The following is a 19438-nucleotide window of genomic DNA, read 5'->3' on the forward strand; positions in this document are numbered from 1 at the left end:
TAAACTCATATTCTAAATACCTAACGCCTGCCATAGTCTTTCTGAAATACCTACACCTGCGCATTAGTGCTTCTAAATACCCGAACCCTGCCACTTATCTTCTAAATACCATACCCTGCCATTAGTCTTCTTAAATCCCATAACCCTGCCTATCTCTAAATACCTTAACCTCTGCATAGTCTTCTAAATAACCTAACCCTGCCATAGTCTTCTAAACCAATCCTTAACCCTGCCAATAGTCTTCTAAAATTAACCCACTCTAACCCTGCCATAGTCTTCTACAATACCTAACCCTTGCCAAGTCTTCTAAATAACCTAACCCTGCATAGTCTTCTGAATACCTAACCTGCCATAGTCTTTCTAACATACCCTGATTAGTCTCTCAGATCTATAGTCTTCTAAATACCTTACCCTGCCATAGTCTTCTAAATACCTAACCCTGCCATAGTCTTCTAAAATACCTAAACCCTGCCATAGTCTTCTAAATTACAACTCTTGCCCATAGTTTCTAATACCTAACCCTGCCATAGTCTCTAATACCTAACCCTGCCATAGTCTTTAAATACCTAACCCTGCCATATCTTCTAAATACCTATACCCCTTGCGACATGTTTCTAAATACCAACCCTGCCATATCTTCTAAATACCTAACCCTGCCATCAGTCTTCTAATAACCTAACCCTTGCCACAGTCTTCTAAATACCTAACCCTGCACATCGTCTAAAGACCTAACCCTGCCAAGTCTTCTAAATACCTAACCCTGCCATAGTCTTCTAAATCCCTAACCCTGCCATAGTCTTCTAAATCCCTAACCCTGCCATAGTCTTCTAAATCCCTAACCCTGCGATAGAGTTGTGTTTTTCAGAGGGACAATTACACACATTTTAATGCCAAACACAGAATGGCCTTCCAATAGGTGTTGAGTGTTCCTGAATGGTCCAGTCTCAGTCCTGACTTAAATCTGCTCGACAATCAGAGACAATGTTTGAATATTGCTGTCCATCAGTGACTCACAAACAAATTTACTGAGCATGAGCAATGTTGACAATGTTTTTAGTAATATTTCCTTAGCAGTTGTGCAAAGTTGGTAGAATCTTTTTAAAATGTTTCACAACTGTAATGGCTGCCAAAGGTGCTTCCACCAAGTATTAACTCTGGGGTGTGAAGACATACACAATCAATACTTTTTTATCTCATTCATTTGGAAAATGTTCTATAGTTTTTCGTTCAATTTAGAAATGTGGAGTAGGTTATGTACATCGGTAGGCAAATGTGAAGACTGCGCAAGGGGTGTGTAGACTTTCACTAGGCACTGTACGTGTGGACTGGGGAGTTTGTTTGTTGTGGCCAGTATCAGTGCAGTGAATCCTGTGACAGACACCCTCAACCTCTGAAGGTGTGTCTCAGCTATGAGAACCAGCAGCCAGCCAGGCAATTCTGAGTGGGCACTTCTGCCTTAAAAATCTACTTCATCTCACAAAGCAATCGTCCATTTACAGCTGACCTTTCCCAACAAGTCAGACAAAAGGTTAACTTTTTCTATAACTCTGAAGGCCAGGTGCGAGCCAATCATTCCGCCATTGTGTCGAAGCTACAACATTGCACACCCCAAAATAGTTTTTGTCAGTGTCAAAACACTTCATCAAAGTCGACCAGATTAAACAAAATCACAATATGCGAGGAGAATGTTATTTTTTCCTTGCTCCAGGTTTCCAGCAGTGCAGTTTTCTGCAATTCAGCCTAGGTACCACACTCTCTGAAGAATACTAAAACATTCTAACAGAAGTTTGCACAGTCACATCATCTCTCACTTTATTATGCTCTTAGTATTTGACAAGTCATGGTGTAGGCCTACATAAAATGAGTCAGTGACACATGAGGAGATCTGTGAACAGTCACGTTGGTAATATTTGGTTTCTTTAAAAAAAAGAAGCTTTTAAAACAAATCATTTCAGAAAAAAGGATTTCAGAATCCCCTTTAGGGGATGCTTCCAGTATCAGATTATTATGGCTCCCCCCAATGTACGCCCAACGTCTGTCAATCACGTGTAAAACACCGGCAGGTCCTAAAACTTCAGTATTTTTGACGACTCCGAGAGACACCACAAAACAACCACACAATATAATTAACTGTGTGGCTCAGTTGGTAGAGCATGGCGCTTGAAACACCAGGGCACCCTGGTTGTTGGTTTGATTCCCATGGTGGACCAGTATGAAAATGTATATAATCACTATTGTAAGTCGCTCTGGATAAGAGCATCTGCTAAATGACTATAATGTAAAAGTTGAATGAATAGTTAATTAACTGTAAAGAAATATCTGGGTGTCACACAATCCTTTTGTATGGCTAAAAGACGTGTGTGCCACTATTGAAATAATAATTACTGGAACTGTTTGAGTGTAACTAAAATGTAACTTGAAATTCTGTTTGGAGATGAATGGCCATACGTGGTAGAGATGCAGGGTAGATATAAACATTTCCGACAGTGTATAATGATACCATATAGTACATATAGTATGTGTAATACTTCTTGGGAAACTGTCTGTTTATTTGAATCAGTGATGAGCAGTCCATGCCAAGGCAGAAGGGTCTGACTCTGTACAGCAGGACTTCTTCTATAGAAGATATTCCAATGAACATATTAAAAAGAGAGAACATCCCGATAAAGAACTGTATGACCTCAAGAAAGGTGGTAGCAGAATCTAGCACCATAAAAAAAGTGAGACATTCAGTCTGACAGCAAATGCACATGTCTTCAAGGGAATGATAATGATATAAGGTTAAGTAAATATATGAAATAACTTAAGACAGTCAACTTGGTGCTCTCACCCCCTGTAGGCTACTGTGGCTGACTTGAAATACATTTGTTTTGCTTTAATACATTAAATTCATGAATAATGCTATAATATTCCATGCAGAGCTTACAAGTTAAGACCATGTTAGTAAAATGTGCCTTGTGGACTTTTCTCCGCTTGCCTGCCTGCTCTATACATTTCTTGACTTGAAGTTACAGATGATTGTTGGTGTTCCAAAAAATAATAAGGACTTGTATTGTTGATGTTTAATCAAATCTAGTGAATCACATGACTTAGTATTGACTGTGACGGGCTTTGAGAATTCGGTCAAACATCATTACAAATACAAATACTGCGGAGTATAATAGAAAAATAAATCAAATGAAATGTTATTTGTCACATGCGCCAAATACAACAGGTGTAGACTTTACCGTGAAATGCTTACTTACAAGCTCTCTCCCAACAATTCAAAGTTTTAAAGTTTTTGTCATTTTTTTTATGTGCTAAATAAAATGTTTAAATATGAACACAATAAAATAACAATAACAAGGCTTTATACAGTACAAGGAGTAGTGGTACCGAGTCAATGTGAAGGGATATGAGGTAGATTAGGTAATATGTACAGCACGTGTACTGTAGGTAGGGGTAAAAGTGACTAGGCAATCCGGATAGACAACAGAGTTGTAACGTTCGTCGTCGGAATGAGACCAAAGCGCAGCGTGGACAGTGTTCATGATTTAATGTTCACAAAATGACAAACGGAGAAAACGAAAGCGCACAGTTCTGTCAGGGAAACAACCTAAACAGAAAACAACACCCCACAAAACCCAAACGGAAAATGACAACTTATATATGATCCCCAATTAGAGACAACGATAGACAGCTGCCTCTGATTGGGAACCGCACACGGCAAAACAACAAAGAAAACATAGATTTTCCCACCCGAGTCACACCTCTAAGGTCATCTCTAAGGTCTCTAAGGTCAGGGCGTGACAAGAGTAGCAGCAGCGTACAGTGCATTCGGAAAGTATTCAGACCCCTTGACTTTTTCCACATTTTGTCACGTTACAGCCTTATTCTAAAAATGATTAAATAATTTTCCCCCTCATCAATCTACACACAATACCCCATAATGACAAAGTGAAAACAGGTTTTTACAATTTTTTGCTAATTTATGAAAATAATCAACAGAAATACCTTATTTACATAAGTATTCAGACCCTTTGCTATGAGACTCGAAATTGAGCTCAGGTGCATCCTGATTCCATTGATCATCCTTGAGATGTTTCTACAACTTGATTGGAGTCCATCTGTGGTAAACTCAATTGATTGGACAGGATTTGTAAAGGCACACACCTGTCTATATAAGGTCCCACAGTTGACAGTGCATGTCAGAGCAAAAACCAAGGAATGAGGTAGAGCCGTAGAGCCCCGAGACAGGATTGGCTCGAGGCACAGATCTGGGGAAGGGTACCAAAAATTTCTGCAGCATTGAAGGTCCCCAAGAACACAGTGGCCTCCGTCATTCTTAAATTTGGAGTTTGGAACCACCAAGACTCTTCCTAAAGCTGGTCGCACGGCCAAACTGAGCAATCGGGGGAGAAGGGCCTTGGTCAGGGAGGTGACCAAGAACCCAGTGGTCACTCTGACAGAGCTCCAGAGTTCCTCAGTGGAGATGGGAGAACCTTCCAGAGGGACAACCATCTCTGCAGCACTCCACCAGTCAGGCGTTTATGGTAGAGTGGCCAGATGGAAGCCACTCCTCAGTAGAAGGCACATGACAGCCCGCTTGGAGTTTGCCAAAAGGCACCTAAACGACTCTCAGACCATGAGAAACGAGATTCTCTGGTCTGATGAAACCAAGATTGAACTCTTTGGCCTGAATGCCAAATGTCACGTCTTGAGGAAACCTGGCACCATACCTACGGTGAAGCATTGTGGTGGCAGTCCGGACTTGAACTCGATCGAACATCTCTGGAGGCCTGCAGCTTTGCAGCGACGCTCCCCATCCAACCTGACAGAGCTTGAGAGGATCTGCAGAGAAGAATGGAGAAACTCCCCAAATACAGGTGTGCCAAGCTTGTAGCGTCATAGCCAAGAAGACTAGAGGCTGTTATCGCTGCCAAAGGTGCTTCAACAAAGTACTGAGTAAAGGGTCTGAATACTTATGTGAAAATTATATTTCAGTTTTTTCTTTTTAATAAATTTGCTAAATTTTATGCAAAGTAACAAAATGTGGAATAAATCAAGGGGTCTGAATACTGTGTGAAAGAGTGTGTGTGTGTGTGTGTGTTGTGCTGTGTGTGGGTGTGTGTGTGTGTTGTGTGATGTGTGGTTGTGGTGTGGTGGTGGGTGTGTGTGTGTGGTGGTTCGGTGGTAGTTTGGTGTGTGTTGCAGTGTTAGTGTAGTGTTAGTACGTGTGTGTGTGGTGTGTGTGTTGTGTGTGTGTGTGTGTGTGTGTTGTGTGTGTGGTGGTGTGGTGTGTGTGTGTGGTGTGTGTGTGTGCGGTGTGTGTGTGTGTGTGTGTGTGTGTGTGTGTGTGTAGTGTGGTGTGTGTGTGTCGTGTGTGTGTGTGTGTGTGTGTGTGTGTGTGTGTGTGTGTGTGTGTGTGTGTGCTGTGTGTGTGTGTGTGTGTGTGTGTGGTGTGTGTGGTTGTGTGTGTGTGTGTGTGGTGTGTGTGTGTGTGTGTGTGTGTTGTGGTGTGTTCAGTGTGGTTGTGTGTGTGTTGTGTGTGTGTGTGTCTGTGTCTGTGTGTGTGTGTGGTGTGTGTGTGTGTCGTGTGTGTGTGTGTGTGTGTGTGTGTGTGTTGTGTGTGTGGTGTGTGTGTGTGGTGTGTGTGTGTAGGGGTGTGTGTGTGTGGTGTGTGATGTTGGTGGGTAGAGACGTTTTGTGAGTGGTGCATAGAGATATGGAAAAAAAGGGGGTCAGTGTAAATAGTCCTGCTAGCCATCTGATTAACTGTTCAGCAGACTTATCGCTTGGGGGTAGAAGCTGTCCAGGAGCCTTTTAGTCCCAGACTTGGTGCTTCGGTACTGCTTGCCATGCGGTAGCATTTTGCGGGCCTGACACCACCTGATATAGAGGTTGTGGATGGCAGGGAGCTCAACCCCAGTGATACTGGGCTGTACGCACTACACTATGCAGCGCCTTGCGGTCGGATGCCGAGCAGTTACCAGGCGGTGATGCAGCCAGTCCGGATGCTCTCAATGGTGTAGCTGTAGAATTTTTTGAGGACCTGAGGGCCCATGCCAAATCTTTTCAGATCCCAAGAGGGATCTGCCCTCTTCACAACTGTGTTGGTGTGTTTGGACCATGATAGGTCCATTGTGATGTGGACACCGAGGAACTTGAAGCTCTCGATCTGCTTCACTAAAGCCCCGTTTATGTGGATGGGAGCATGCATGGTCCTACATTTCCTGTAGTCCACGATCAATGGAGTGTGTTGAAATTAACAATTTTAGTGCATTGTTTGTTTATGGTTACAAACATCTATAGCGCATCCACAGTTTGTCATGCAGACCTGAGAAATCATTCAACCTCTGTGAGAAAATAATGTCTCTTTAAGGAGCTATTCAACAAAGAAGGGACACAAGTCCAATGACATATTTTCCAATGTGACCTAAGCGAAGACAACTGATTTTTAGAACAAATACAAATGCTATGTTGTATTCAAACCTTAGTTCTTCCCAGTGGTTATATTTGAAAAAATCTTTCATGAACCTCCCTTTCACTGTTAAACTAGGCTACTGCATATGAGAGCTTTAATCTAGGGGGTAGACACTACAGACTGAGGGCAGTCGGCACATCAATTATTTTAAAGCAGGATGTTTCAGAGGGATTTAACAGTCTGATGGCCTTGAGATTGAAAAACAGCTTCTGGTGTCCTGGAGGGCAGGTAGTTTGCCCCAGTGATGCGTTGTGCAGACCGCACCACACTCTGGAGAGCCCTGCGGTTGTGGGCGGTACAGTTGCCGTACCAGGCGGTGATGCAGCCCAACAGGATGCTCTCAGTTGTGCATCTATAAAACTTTGTGAGTGTTTTTGGTGACAAGACAAATTTCTTCAGCCTCCTGAGGATGAAGAGGCGCTGTTGCACCTTCTTCACCACACTGTCTGTGTGGGTGGACCATTTCAGTTTGTCAGTGATATGTATGCCGAGGAACTGTCCACCTTCTCCACTGCTGTCCCGTCAATGTGGATAGGGGGCCCTCTGCTGTTTCCTGACGTCCACGATAATCTCCTTTGACGTTGAGTGAGTTGTGTCGTTTGCAAACTTGTTGATTGAGTTGGAGGTGTGCATGGCCATGCAGTCATGGGTGAACAGGGATTACAGGAGGGGGCTGAGCACACACCTCTTGTCCAGATGGGATAGGGCAGTGTGCAGTGTGATGGCGATTGTATCGTCAGTGGACCTATTGGGGCAGTAAGCAAATTTAAGTGGGATGTCAGGTAAGGTGGAGGTGATACGATCCTTGACTAGTCTCTCAAAGCACTTCATGATGACAGAAGTGACTGCAGCAGGGCGATAGTCATTTAGTTCAGTTACCTTTGCATTCCTGGGTACAGGAACAATGGTGGACATCTTGAAGCATGTGGGGACAGCAGACTGGGATAGGGAGAGATTGAATATGTCCGTATACACACCAGCCAGCTGTTCTGCGCATGCTCTGAGGATGTGGCTAGGGATGCCGTCTGGGCCAGCAACCTGTCGAGGGTTAACACGTTTAAATGTCTTACTCACGTTGGCCACGGAGAAGGAGAACCCACAGTCCTTGGTAGCGGGCCGCGTCGGTGGCACTGTATTATCCTCAAAGCAGGCAAATAAGGTGTTTAGTTTGTCTGGAAGTCGGTGATTGTCCGTGATGTAAACCCTGTCTGTAGACCCTGCCACATACGTCTCGTGTCTGAGCTGTTGAATTGCGACTTTGTCTCTATACTGACATTTTGCTTATTTGATTGCCTTGCGGAGGGAATGACTACTCTGTTTGAGAGTATTGTGGTCTATCGAACGTCAGGTCCAATGATCTTCTGTGAGGTGGATTATCATTGATTTTCATACAATTTGATCTTTTTACAAGTAGAATAAGTGGAAAAACATAATTGATAGGGCTGCATTTTAATGGGGAGGAGAGGGATGACTTCGTATATTGACATGAAGATTCTGAATGTTGATTGTGGCTGATGCAGCAATCTGAAAGGCCAAGCTTTTCACGAGTATAATGACTACACTTCCACTTTCCCTTTGATGCTTCTGCACGTGTACATAAACGGCAGAAATAAATACATGGGAGAAATGTATGTGTGATATGCAAATAGGAAAGTCGTTTTTGTCAAGTTCCCTGAACCCTTTGCTGGAGATATTGCATTGGAAATCGAATGTATCTTAGCCCAAAACTTGTCTACTTGTGTACTATGACACATTTCTCTGTTCTCAGCAAGAGAATGCGATTTGGAATGCAAACCCTTTACATTAAACTCTTTTATATACAACTTAAAATATTTTAAGATATATTCACATCTCACTAATGCTAGATTGTTACAAACGATGCAATTTCCTCGGTTCAGATATTTTCTGAAGATAAACGAAAATGTAGATATGAGTGAGCATTATCTAATCAGATTTGTGTCTGTGGCCACAGCCGATAAGTAAATAAAAAGTGCTGTTTTAACTATCTCCAAATATGAGCCTGCAGCTCTGCATCAACTTTTCCTCCAGAGTCATATGTGCACTGCATACATCATGTACTTTAGGCCTTGGTCTTCCATCTGCAATGTATTATGCATGCATGCATTATGTATAAGCCTCAAGCACACCAACTGCGTAAAACTGTATGTGTTCCGGTGGAAGTCCATTAATTTCAATGGGAGGGATTCTGCACCGCTGCAACTCATCTGCTGGAGTAGGTTGCAGTGCATGCAGTGAATCTCACGCGTTGGATTTCTCCAACTTCTGCGTTGCTTTTCCAAGCAGTATCAGAACGAAGGTGCTAACGTGTAGCGTGATTCTTTTGTTGTGATACGGTGGATGGATTGCCCCTTTTCAGGTTTTTCTTTCTATAAAAAAGGTAATTTGTCAGCGAGACGCATTAATTAATTCAGGCCAGAGGAGTGTAGACCTAATGACAATTGCTGTTTTGTAACAGATGTGACTTTCCATTCATCAAAAGGCTGGTGCACAATACACTGTTTGGATACTATTTTGGAGTGTATGAACATGCACAGGTAGCTTACTTTTTGAAGTGATTTGTTTGACAATCAGTCATCAATGTAAGGTCATTTCATGTTTTTTTGGGCCAACTTTTAACTTAAATCCAATGATGTGGTGACATTTGTTGTTGATTTCATGCTAAATTCTCATTAGTTAAACAACTCAACCAAAACTAGACATTGAACTGATGTCTGTGCCCAGTGGGATAGTCCTATGCACGATGACATAAATCCCAATGGATATACTATAGTTGCTTATAGCCTATAAAATGCCTTGTTTGCTCTCATATGGTTTATTAGGCTACCTAGAGATAGTTGCAGAAGTGATAATGATGTAGCCTAAATCGATGCAACACATTCCTTGCTTCTTGACAGCGCATTGAGCAATGATATTCCTCGATCAGACTGACAAAACAATTGCATCAACGCTGCTTAATAAAATATCAGTCAAACTTTTCCATTATGTAATTCAAAATTGTTACTGGATATGTGTGCAACAAAAGTTGAACATTCACCTTTTGCTACTATTTCTATCACGTCCATGCATACAAGTTGATGTATATGCATCACACAGAACACAGAACACACTGCAACTCCCTCTGCAACGCAATTCTGCAAGGCAAACGCAGTGGTCCATTGGAAATGAATGTTCTGGTGTACCAAAACGCACTCCCTGTCGGTCTGATCTAGGCGTAGGCTAGGCCTACTGTACATGTCACGGATCCCTCCGGAACTGTCATTACGCACACCTGGTCCCTATTCCCAGTTGTTTAGTAATTGTATAAGTGTGCCCATTGTTCACCATTGTCCTGTCGATTATTGTTCCCATGTCCGTTGGTCGTGTGAGTACCTATGTGTTGGTGCCGCTGTTATGCTACGTGCTTTACGGGTGTCGTTCAACGAGGTTACCCTCGCTCTTTCGCTTGGGTACAGCCCAGGGTTTTTGTATACGTGTTTGTTTTGGGTGTTTTAAAACCCCATATTGTGTATTCCGGCGCCTGTCTCCAAATCCTTTATACCAGCGTGACAGTACAACATTGTAACCAGAAATGTAATATCTACCCTTGACTAAATTTCACATTCATGTCAATATTTTGTCAAAATTCTTATTAGTTCTCCACAAAGAGAAGTATAGAATAAAAATAACAATGTGAGTCTTTTGGAATTACTTACCTTACAAGTGTTCAGTCATCCCTTTAGTTTTGTTCACTTTCCACCAAAATAATACTGTCCACAAAATAATACTGTCTCCTTCCACAAAATTGCCAATAAAAAAATCGAAAATACTTTGTAAATGTTCTTGTGGTAATATAGCCGGTGGACAGAAATTGCACTAGTCAGTGGCTGGGATCCTCAGTTGAGCGCTTTGGTGATGCGCCTACAAACTACCGCGGCGAGTAAATCGACCACAGCAGAATCATTGCGTTCCGTAATTTACAATAGTGACATGTGCTGACTTCATTACGGAATTCAACACATCGCATCTAGATTGGACTAACAGGAAATCGCGCTGGCTCCTATTTGGATGCCATTGAAATCCATATATAGCTGGATAAAATAGGGCGTCATTAGGCGTATTCTCTATATAATCCCAAAAAGTGAATCAGGTTGCAATCGAAGATTTTTTCATTAATTAATCTCTGAATGAGTTGAGTAGCCTATCCAAGCAGCTCCAAGCTATGCTACATAGCTGAAGTCTGTTCATTTAGGCGTGGGTTGAGCACAACCCATCTCACTCAGCCAATATAATGTAAAACAAAGAGCAGGCTATATGAAGTACCATACAGTAGGTGCTCACATATGATATAGGATATTGCAAGGAGGCCATAGAAACAAACAAGAGGCACATGACATTTCTCTCAATTCTGCATGGAGCTCACTTGACCCATTTCTTACACTTTCTTAACCATCATATCAACCAAGTTCTACTTTAGATGTTGCACTAAACTCAAGGAAGCAGAGTCAGAAAGCATAACCATCATTGCATCAAGTAAACAAAAACAAATGTATTCAAACTTCCCAGAGGAGGTATCATGGTCTGAGAAGTCAGCTATGAATTATTAAGTAATTAAAACTCGAAATTCAGTTACCAAACTGGCGTCTATGTTTCACAAGTTGGACAGCACTGTACAGCACAGTAATGAAAAGTAGAGTAACCTATTGTTTTGTACAGTTGAGTAGAATAGAGTAGAGTACAGTACACAATGGAGCACAATGGAGCACACTAGAGTTTAGTACACTATAATGTTCTGAACTATACTTAACTTTATTGTACTCTACTGTACTGTATTGACCTCTAATGTACTGAACTATACTGTACTATGCTGTACTGTACTGTACTCTACTGAGCTCTACTGTGCTTTACTTTGATTGTCCAAACATGTGAAACATAGACGTCTATGATTGTTTTCAGATTTGGTCTAGTTCAGATTTGGTCTAGTTCGGACCAACCACAGTTGGTCTTGTTTGGTGTCGGAGCTCATTAAAACAGAAGAATTCCCAAATATGCAAAGGAGGATATTGCATATTTCTACCTTTGTGTAACTATTTAAGATACATCACCATTAAGAGAATGACATTCATATCCATAATTATGCATTTCTGTGCAGTACAGATCAGGGACCCATGATTAAATTCTGTTACCGCAATTCTTTCACCATTTCACTTACTGAAGTTCAATAACTAAAATCAATGTTTTCAAAATTGAGGTGTCATGTCAGAGCTGTCACGCATTGTTTCTGCAGACATCTTCATTCGGAGCAGATATTAAACAGAATTTGGGGAAAACATGGTCACATACAAAACGGAGGAAGATTTTTCCAAAATTCTGTTACCAAAGTTTGCATCTGCACAGTTTTTCCAGCAAATGTGTTTTTGCGAAATGTTCATTGTAAAATTGTTAAAAGTAGTCCTGTGCATAGAGTTGTATGAGTCTCAGTGCAATTCCGTTATTGTGGAATTGCCCTCTAAAAACATCATGCATGCAGAAAAAACGATCTACTTCAATGCTTAGCAGATAAAGCTAAGATGAAAGAGAGAGAGCTTTCCTTTATCACCTTTTGTGATGTGACTGAGTCATTTTCACAATGCTGTATCACTCAAACTCAATCCTCCTTATAGCGTAGGCCTTATACGGTGGAAATGAAGAGTGATGTCTCCATGTTCCCCCTTATTTGTCTGCTTGTGAACCAAGCCTGTGATATCAGAGGGTGGAATCTTCACATACTACATCTCCAATGATCTCTAGGATTATGTTTGTAGAACCCTTGCACCAGAGATGCTGCCTGTCCTCCTCAGTGGATGGATGTGACTATCGCAAAGACCACTTTGGCACATTAAACAGCACTCGATTTCGCGTGTCAAATTTCTGCCCAGCTAGAGCATCCCCGGTGAACTGTAAGTGCTGTTATTGTGAAGTGGAAACGTAAAAATCAGCTGTCCTCAGTTGCAACACTCACTACCAAGTTCCAAACTGCCTTGGGAGTGTCATGAAATGGGTTTCCATGGCCGAGCAGCCGTACACAAGCCTAAGATCATGTGCAATGCCAAGCGTCGGCTGGAGTGGTTTAAGGCTCACATCATCATTGGACTCTGGAGCAGTGGAAACATGTTCTCTGGAGCGATGAATCACGCTTTACCATCTGGCAGTCTGACGGACGAATCTGGGTTTGTCGGATGCCAGGAGAACACTACCTGCCCCAATATATAGCGCTAACTGTAAAGTTTGGTGGAGGAGAAATAATGGTCTGGGGCTGTTTTTCATTGTTCGGGCTAGGCCCCTTAGTTCCAGTGAAGGGAAATCTTAACTCTTCAGGATACAATGACATTCTAGACAATTCTGTGGTTCCAACTTTGTGGCAACAGTTTGGGGAAGGCCCTTTCCTTTCAGCATGACAATGCTCCCGTGCACAAAGCAAGGTCCATACAGAAATGGTTTGTTTAGATCGGTGAGAAAGAACTTTACTGGCCTGCACAGAGCCCTGATTTCAAACCTCATCGAACACCTTTGGGATTAATTGGAACACCGACTGCGAGCCAGGCCTAACCGCCCAACATCAGTGCGGACCTCACTAATGCCATTGTGGCCAACTGGAAGCAAGTCCCAGCAGCAATGTTCCAACATCTAGTGGAAAGCCTTCCCAGAAGAGTGGAGGCTGTTTTAGCGCCTTGCTCCAGTTGTAGCCAGTCAATATAGGTTACAACAGATGCCAATCTATGTCAGTATGCTAAATGATGGAGCTTTCAATAGAGGAATTGCAATGCCTTGTTGCAGCCAAGGACACATCACTAACATTAATATTAGAGCCAAGGAAAGAGCGATCTATTAGCAAAAGTAGATGGAGTTGTCTTTGACAATAAAGGAACCGAGTACACGGCTTGTTAAAATGACCAGATTCAGTCAGCTGATTCTAGCCATCCCTTCTGGTTAGTTCTAGTCGGGCAGCTTAGTCTCCCATTTCAGAGGACCCACACTTTTGTTAGTGTCTTAATAGTCAAGGTCACACCAAATACTTATCACCACATCAGAGGCCTTGATTCCCGGGACTTCAGTTTAATTTAGTCTATGACCCCAACACGCTGTGTGGTCAGAAATATGCTTTCCCTATCCTGATGATTACTTCCACAGTTTTCCCTCCTGTTGAACGTTTTCTCCTGTCGACTGAACCCCTGTTTGTCTGATGTTTAATTGTGCCTGCATCTAAACAAACATAATTAATATTAGTTCTCACCGGACATGATTCTCAGTTATCTGAACCATGAGTGGTCAGATGTGTGTGTGAATGTGGACATATTCTTCTATTAAACTCCCCTTAACCTGGACATCCGCCTCATCCTTATTCTGACTGGACATTCTGTAGTGGTTACTACCGGCCTTAAGCCAGCACCTAAGGTTTTTATAACATTCATGGTCCAATTCTCTACAACTCTACCCCTATTTTTCATGGTCCTTACGAGCCGGATCCAGTAACTGCTACAGCCCAAGCATGCCAGTTAACAGAAAAGATTCTCCACAAGATGTGGACCGTTCGCACCAACCAGCTCACCTGCCAAAATATCTCGACAATTACGGCGATGGCTACGAGTCAAGGCACAGTCTACCACACACATCCATATACCACTCCTATGAGGGAGAGTAGCTAGAGGGTTTTCTTGAGTACTTGAGATGGGATATACTGCAGTTAAAGTGGCCTTCTTCCCCTTCAACAACTCATCACCGGTCCAAGTCACCACCCAGGCTGATCAGCAGAATAGAGGACAGAGCCTCAGCCTTTTCATTGGTTGCTAATTCACCGGGTTCCCACCTCAGGCTAATCTCGACCAGAGATCACCAAGATCACTGTCGAATCTCGACCAGAAATCCTCAGGATCAGTGTTGAACCTCGACCAGAGATCACCGAGATCAGCATGGACCTGAGCGTGGACCGCCAGTGACACCCGGAGAGGTCTCACTGCTGTTTACACAGCCAGTGTGACGAGATTGATGAGCTCATTGAAGCAGTCCGGAAGATGGAAGGTTCCTAAAGTCCACCTGACCACCGTCGCCAGTACTTACCTGATGGACACTGCCAGTTGTAGCCTGACCATCTCACCCAGTCCCTCAACAGTTCTCTACTCTTGCAACTGAAAGATGTCTTAGAGGGAGAGAACAAAGATCTGTGCAACCAAGCTGCCCAATAAGTTGATGGCATGATCTCAGAGATCGTCATGCAACAGATACTACAACGGATGAGCCAGAAAGAGGTTCTGCTGCACCATCGTGACCAGCTCATTGACGCCAGATGCTGCGTCAAGATGCTCGAGACGTAGAGCCATTCCACATTAGCTTCACCATTATCCCGGTCTCTCGGATCGGACCCCTGCTGTTGAGTCCATCACAGCGGTGCTACAACTTTCTCCAGGGCCAGAGGAGCTACTGGAGCTCACCCTGGCGGAGCACCCTACCACTGTGCTCCAGCCAACCCACAGGCGTGCAGATCCAGTCTGTTTCGACAATGGAGCTTAAGTTAGTAGTGGGGCCTACTACACTGGCTCCTGCCATAGAGCTTTAGCTCGCCACTCCCACAGCTGTGCTTCAACCAGCTCCTGTCGCAGAGTCTCAAATTAAACTCCCCTTAACCTGGACATCCACCTCATCCTTGTTCTGACTGGACATTCTGTAGTGGTTGCTACCGGCCTTAAGCCAGCACCTAACATTTCTTATTACATTCATGGTCCTTCGATTCTCTACAATCCTACCCCTATTTTTTTCCATCCTGCGGTTTAATCAAATAGGCTACCAACTGGAGAGCTGGATAAGCGACCTGAAGCTGCTCTACTCCAAACAACTTTACTGTCAAACCCAATTGTTTGTTTATTTAACTAAACCCCTGCCATCTGAGCTGAAGAGTAAAATAAAAAAAGATTGACTTATGCAGTACTGCCGCACAGTTTAAAAAATAAATAATAATTATGTAAACGTTGTAGATGTTAATGTGTTGTTAAATGTTAATGTCTGCGCACTGCTCGGCTACAGTTTTATGCCAGTGCTGTTCTGAGCAGACCAATCTGCTGGGGTCTCGGTCCTCACCCTTCAGCTTAATCGATCTACATGGAACGAAAATATAAAAAAATATTTCAAACCTTTACGGAGTTACAGTTCATAGAAGGAAATCAGTCAATTTAAATAAATTCATTAGGCCCAAATCTATGGATGTCACGCCCTGGCCATAGAGAGGCTTTTATTCTCTATTTTGGTTAGGCCAGGGTGTGACACGGGTGGGCATTCTAGTTTCTTTATTTCTATGTTTTCTATTTCTTTGTGTTTGGCCGGGTGTGGTTCTCAATCACAGGCAGCTGTCTATCGTTGTCTCTGATTGAGAATCATACTTAGGTAGCCTTTTCCCACCTGTGTTTGTGGGTAGTTGTTTTCTGTATAGTTGTAGTTACCTTACGGAACTGTTCATTTTGCTCTTTGTTATTTTTGTTTCAGTGTTCAGTTTAATAAATTATCATGAACACATACCACGCTGCGCTTTGGTCCACTCCTTCTTCATCAGACGAGCGTGACAATGGATTTCACATGAGTGGGCAGGGACGCAACCATGGGTGGTGGGCCTGGCTCCAAATGGGTGGGCCCATGCCTCCCAGGCCCACCACCCATGGTTGCGTCCCTGCCCACTCATGTGAAATCCATTGTCACGCTCGTCTGATGAAGAAGGAGTGGACCAAAGCGCAGCGTGGTACGTGTTCATGATAATTTATTAAACTGAACACTGAAACAAAAATCTCCATTGGAGATCCAGGCCCAGCCAATCAGAATAAGTTTTTCCCCACAAAGAGGCTTTATTACAGACAGAAATACTCCTCATTATTTTGTTCAGTACACATTTAGTTCATTTAGAATATGCTCTTATCCAGAGTGACTTGGCCTAAAGTCAGTACATATAACTAAGATTATAGGTAAAGCAACCACATCACAGTCGCATATTGCATTACTGAATTCATTTTCAATACTTCCTAAACAAACACAATAACCTACAGTATATATTTCTGCGCGCAAAAATGAGCACGGGATGGGAGTGATTTTTATTGGGATGGGCCAGGAAAATCAGGATAGTACAGGAAAATAATTGACAGGACAAGACTGGACAGGAATGAATGAATTTTCACCTCCGTGTCAACCTCTACTAGAGGCCTCTATCATTTTCTATGTTATCAACACATGCTCCAAACACGTGTTTTGGAAAACGCATGTTACATCTTCGGCCCTTGTAGGAAAGATGCATCCTTAAAACACTGGTTAGCCTGAGTACCAACGCTATTGGGAAATCGGGCCCTGCTTTGCTCTTGCTGATCAAAACGTCTAGTTTAGATTTTTCATTTGGTTGAGTTGTCAAATAATGTGAATTCAACATGAAATCAATAAAACATGTCACCATGTCATTGGATTTAGGTTAAAAGTTGGGTGAAAAAATACAAAATTCCCTTACATTATAAGTTTCCCTGGCCCAAAGCTGACGGACATACTGCATCACCATCAGATTAAAATGGAGTGGCCCAAATCTGGCCCACACACTGCAGACCGATCAAATTAGAAAAAAGCCCAGCTCTGTGTGGCCCAGCTCTGATATAGTGGGCTATATAGTGCAAAATGATTGTAAAGGTTTGGCCCACATACTGCAGAAAGTTACGGCTGAGTTCCCGTGTAGGTCCCCTATCCAAAAGGTGGGCCAGATACAGGCTGCCACTCAGATCTTATATGGGGCTACATTAAACCAGCTACTCCCCAAATTACATTAAAATACTTTGCTATTAATTGCTGTATTTAACCAAAAGAGAAGAGCAGTAGCAGATAAAGTCAATAAAAAATCTATCTGGTTTATTAAAAGTTGCAACAAAAAACCTGAAGCAAAGAAAAACAGACAGTTTCTGACATGAAGTGCAAAACAATTCTAATATAGGTACTATTGACTTGCATTGGATTGGCGCCACAAATGCTACATTTTTTACATTTGAAACAGTGGCCAGGTTAACAAAACCAAAGTAAGGTATGCTGGCAGACTTTGTCCATAGACTGCTTACAGGGTAAGGGCATTTGGGTGAACTTTCCCTTTATCTTAGGCTCCCAAGTGGAGCAGTGGTCTAAGGCACTGCATCTCAGTGCAACAGGTAGTCCCTGGTTCAAATCCAGGCTGTATCACATCCAGCTGTGATTGGGCTAGGGCGGCACACAATTGGCCCAGTGTCATCTGGGTTTGGCCGGCGTAGGCTGTCATTGTAAATAAGAATTTGTTCTTAACTGACTTGCCTAGTTAAATAAATACAAATATTACTGTTTCCCCTTCCCATGGGAATCCCACTGATGTTGATAGGACTCATTAATTTCTGTAGTAGGACTTTTGCACTGTTGTGTCATATTACCTATTTGTGATCCCAGTAGGAAGAGGAAAAAGGAATAAAAGGGATCGTCATACTCAAATGACACTTAAACAACAGGAGGCCAAAACCTGAACATTATACCTAGTGTTGATAGGGTTAGTGTGTATTTTCCGAGCTGCTGAAAGTAGAGACAAGGAAGATGTCTATCCTCGGCATCAGATGAACACATTCTCCACATCTCTCCCTTCACCAGCTGGTAATAAAGCATGAATGAGTGAGGTATTGTTGCCCCGCAGGAGAAGGGGAGACAGGGAAGATGTTTCTATCCTCGTTGTTGGGTGAACACATCCTCTCCATCTCCCTACATGAGTGAAGTACTGTAAGTGTATATTGACGCCCCGCAAGAGAAGGGGAGACAGGAAATATGTGTCGCTCCTCGGCAATGGATGAACACATCCTCCCAATCTCTCCCTCCACTAGCTAGCACATACCATCCCTCCCTCCACACCATTATCCACCTTCAAAATAAACCCCTCTCCACATGTCTATCATGGCACAAGTGCCTCCACACCCCTGGCTCATCTCCTTCTCTCTCCTTCCCGGTCTGCTGCCAGTTGCAACCACCTTTCCATGACCTACTCCACTTCGCTGTCGGGCGCTTTAGATGTTATTCGGATTCTTCCGGACAGCAGCTAATGAACAAGGGCACAAGAGGTAGCAAATATGTGAAAATGCAGTAGCAACAGGGTGAATGGAATGCTGTGAAATGGAATCTCTCAAAAAGAGCTTTGAATACAAAGTGGAATGAAATTCGCTAGTTTCAGTTTGAAGTCAGACCCCTGAGGTTTGGTTTCCAGGCTCTGGCGCAGTAGGCCTTGTTCGATCACATACTCTGCAGCATTCTGCTATGAGGGGTAGGATGAGGGTTTGCTGTTCCAGGATTTTTTCTTGCTTGTTGAGCATTTCCAGAATTAGCGCTGAAAGACATTTTAAGGGGCATTTCACTATTACACAACAAGGTGGATTAGAGTGAGGTAAGTGTATAATGTTGCCCACCAGGAGAAGGTGAGAGGGAAAATGTGTCTTTCCTATGCAACAGATGGACACATCCTCCCCATCTCTCTCACCATCAGCTGATACTGAAACATGAGTGAGTGACGAATTGTTGTCCACCTGGAGAAGGAGGAAAGACAGGGAACATGTGTTTATCCTTGATGTCAGATGGACACATCCTCCCCATCACACAATTGTGCGTCTGATAAATCCTTATTTTTGTGGGGCCAAGGTCTTGCATGGTCTTGAGGAATCTGGTGGAATAGAGGTTGACAAGAGCAAAGAGACTGACTAATAAGAAGGTTGACTGTCTAAAAAAGTAATGTGAGCTAGGAAAGTAAATAAGGAAAGGAAGCTAGGAAAGGGGCTAGGGAATGAGGAAAGGAAGCTAGGGAAGGAAGGAAGAAAGAGACTTAGGAAAGGAAGGAAGTAAGTAAGAATGGAAGATGTTGCTGAACACATCTACATTAAAGTGGAATGCACCATGGATAATCATGAATGAATTGTGAATTATAAAAAGTGA

General features: G+C 42.9%; 1 protein-coding gene across 1 annotated transcript in view; it reads right to left on the reverse strand.

Annotated features, from left to right (window-relative positions):
• Nucleotides 1-10445, reverse strand: part of LOC111954516 (opsin-5-like) — a 30792-nt gene extending 20347 nt beyond the window's left edge. Inside the window, exon 1 of the mRNA XM_023974303.2 lies at nucleotides 10177-10445. The gene's annotated coding sequence lies outside the window, so the exon portion shown is untranslated. The remainder of the gene's footprint in view (nucleotides 1-10176) is intronic.
• Nucleotides 10446-19438: the final 8993 nt, after the last annotated feature.

This window comes from Salvelinus sp. IW2-2015, linkage group LG28 (assembly GCF_002910315.2).
Source record: "Salvelinus sp. IW2-2015 linkage group LG28, ASM291031v2, whole genome shotgun sequence".
Taxonomy (NCBI): Eukaryota; Metazoa; Chordata; class Actinopteri; order Salmoniformes; family Salmonidae; genus Salvelinus; species Salvelinus sp. IW2-2015.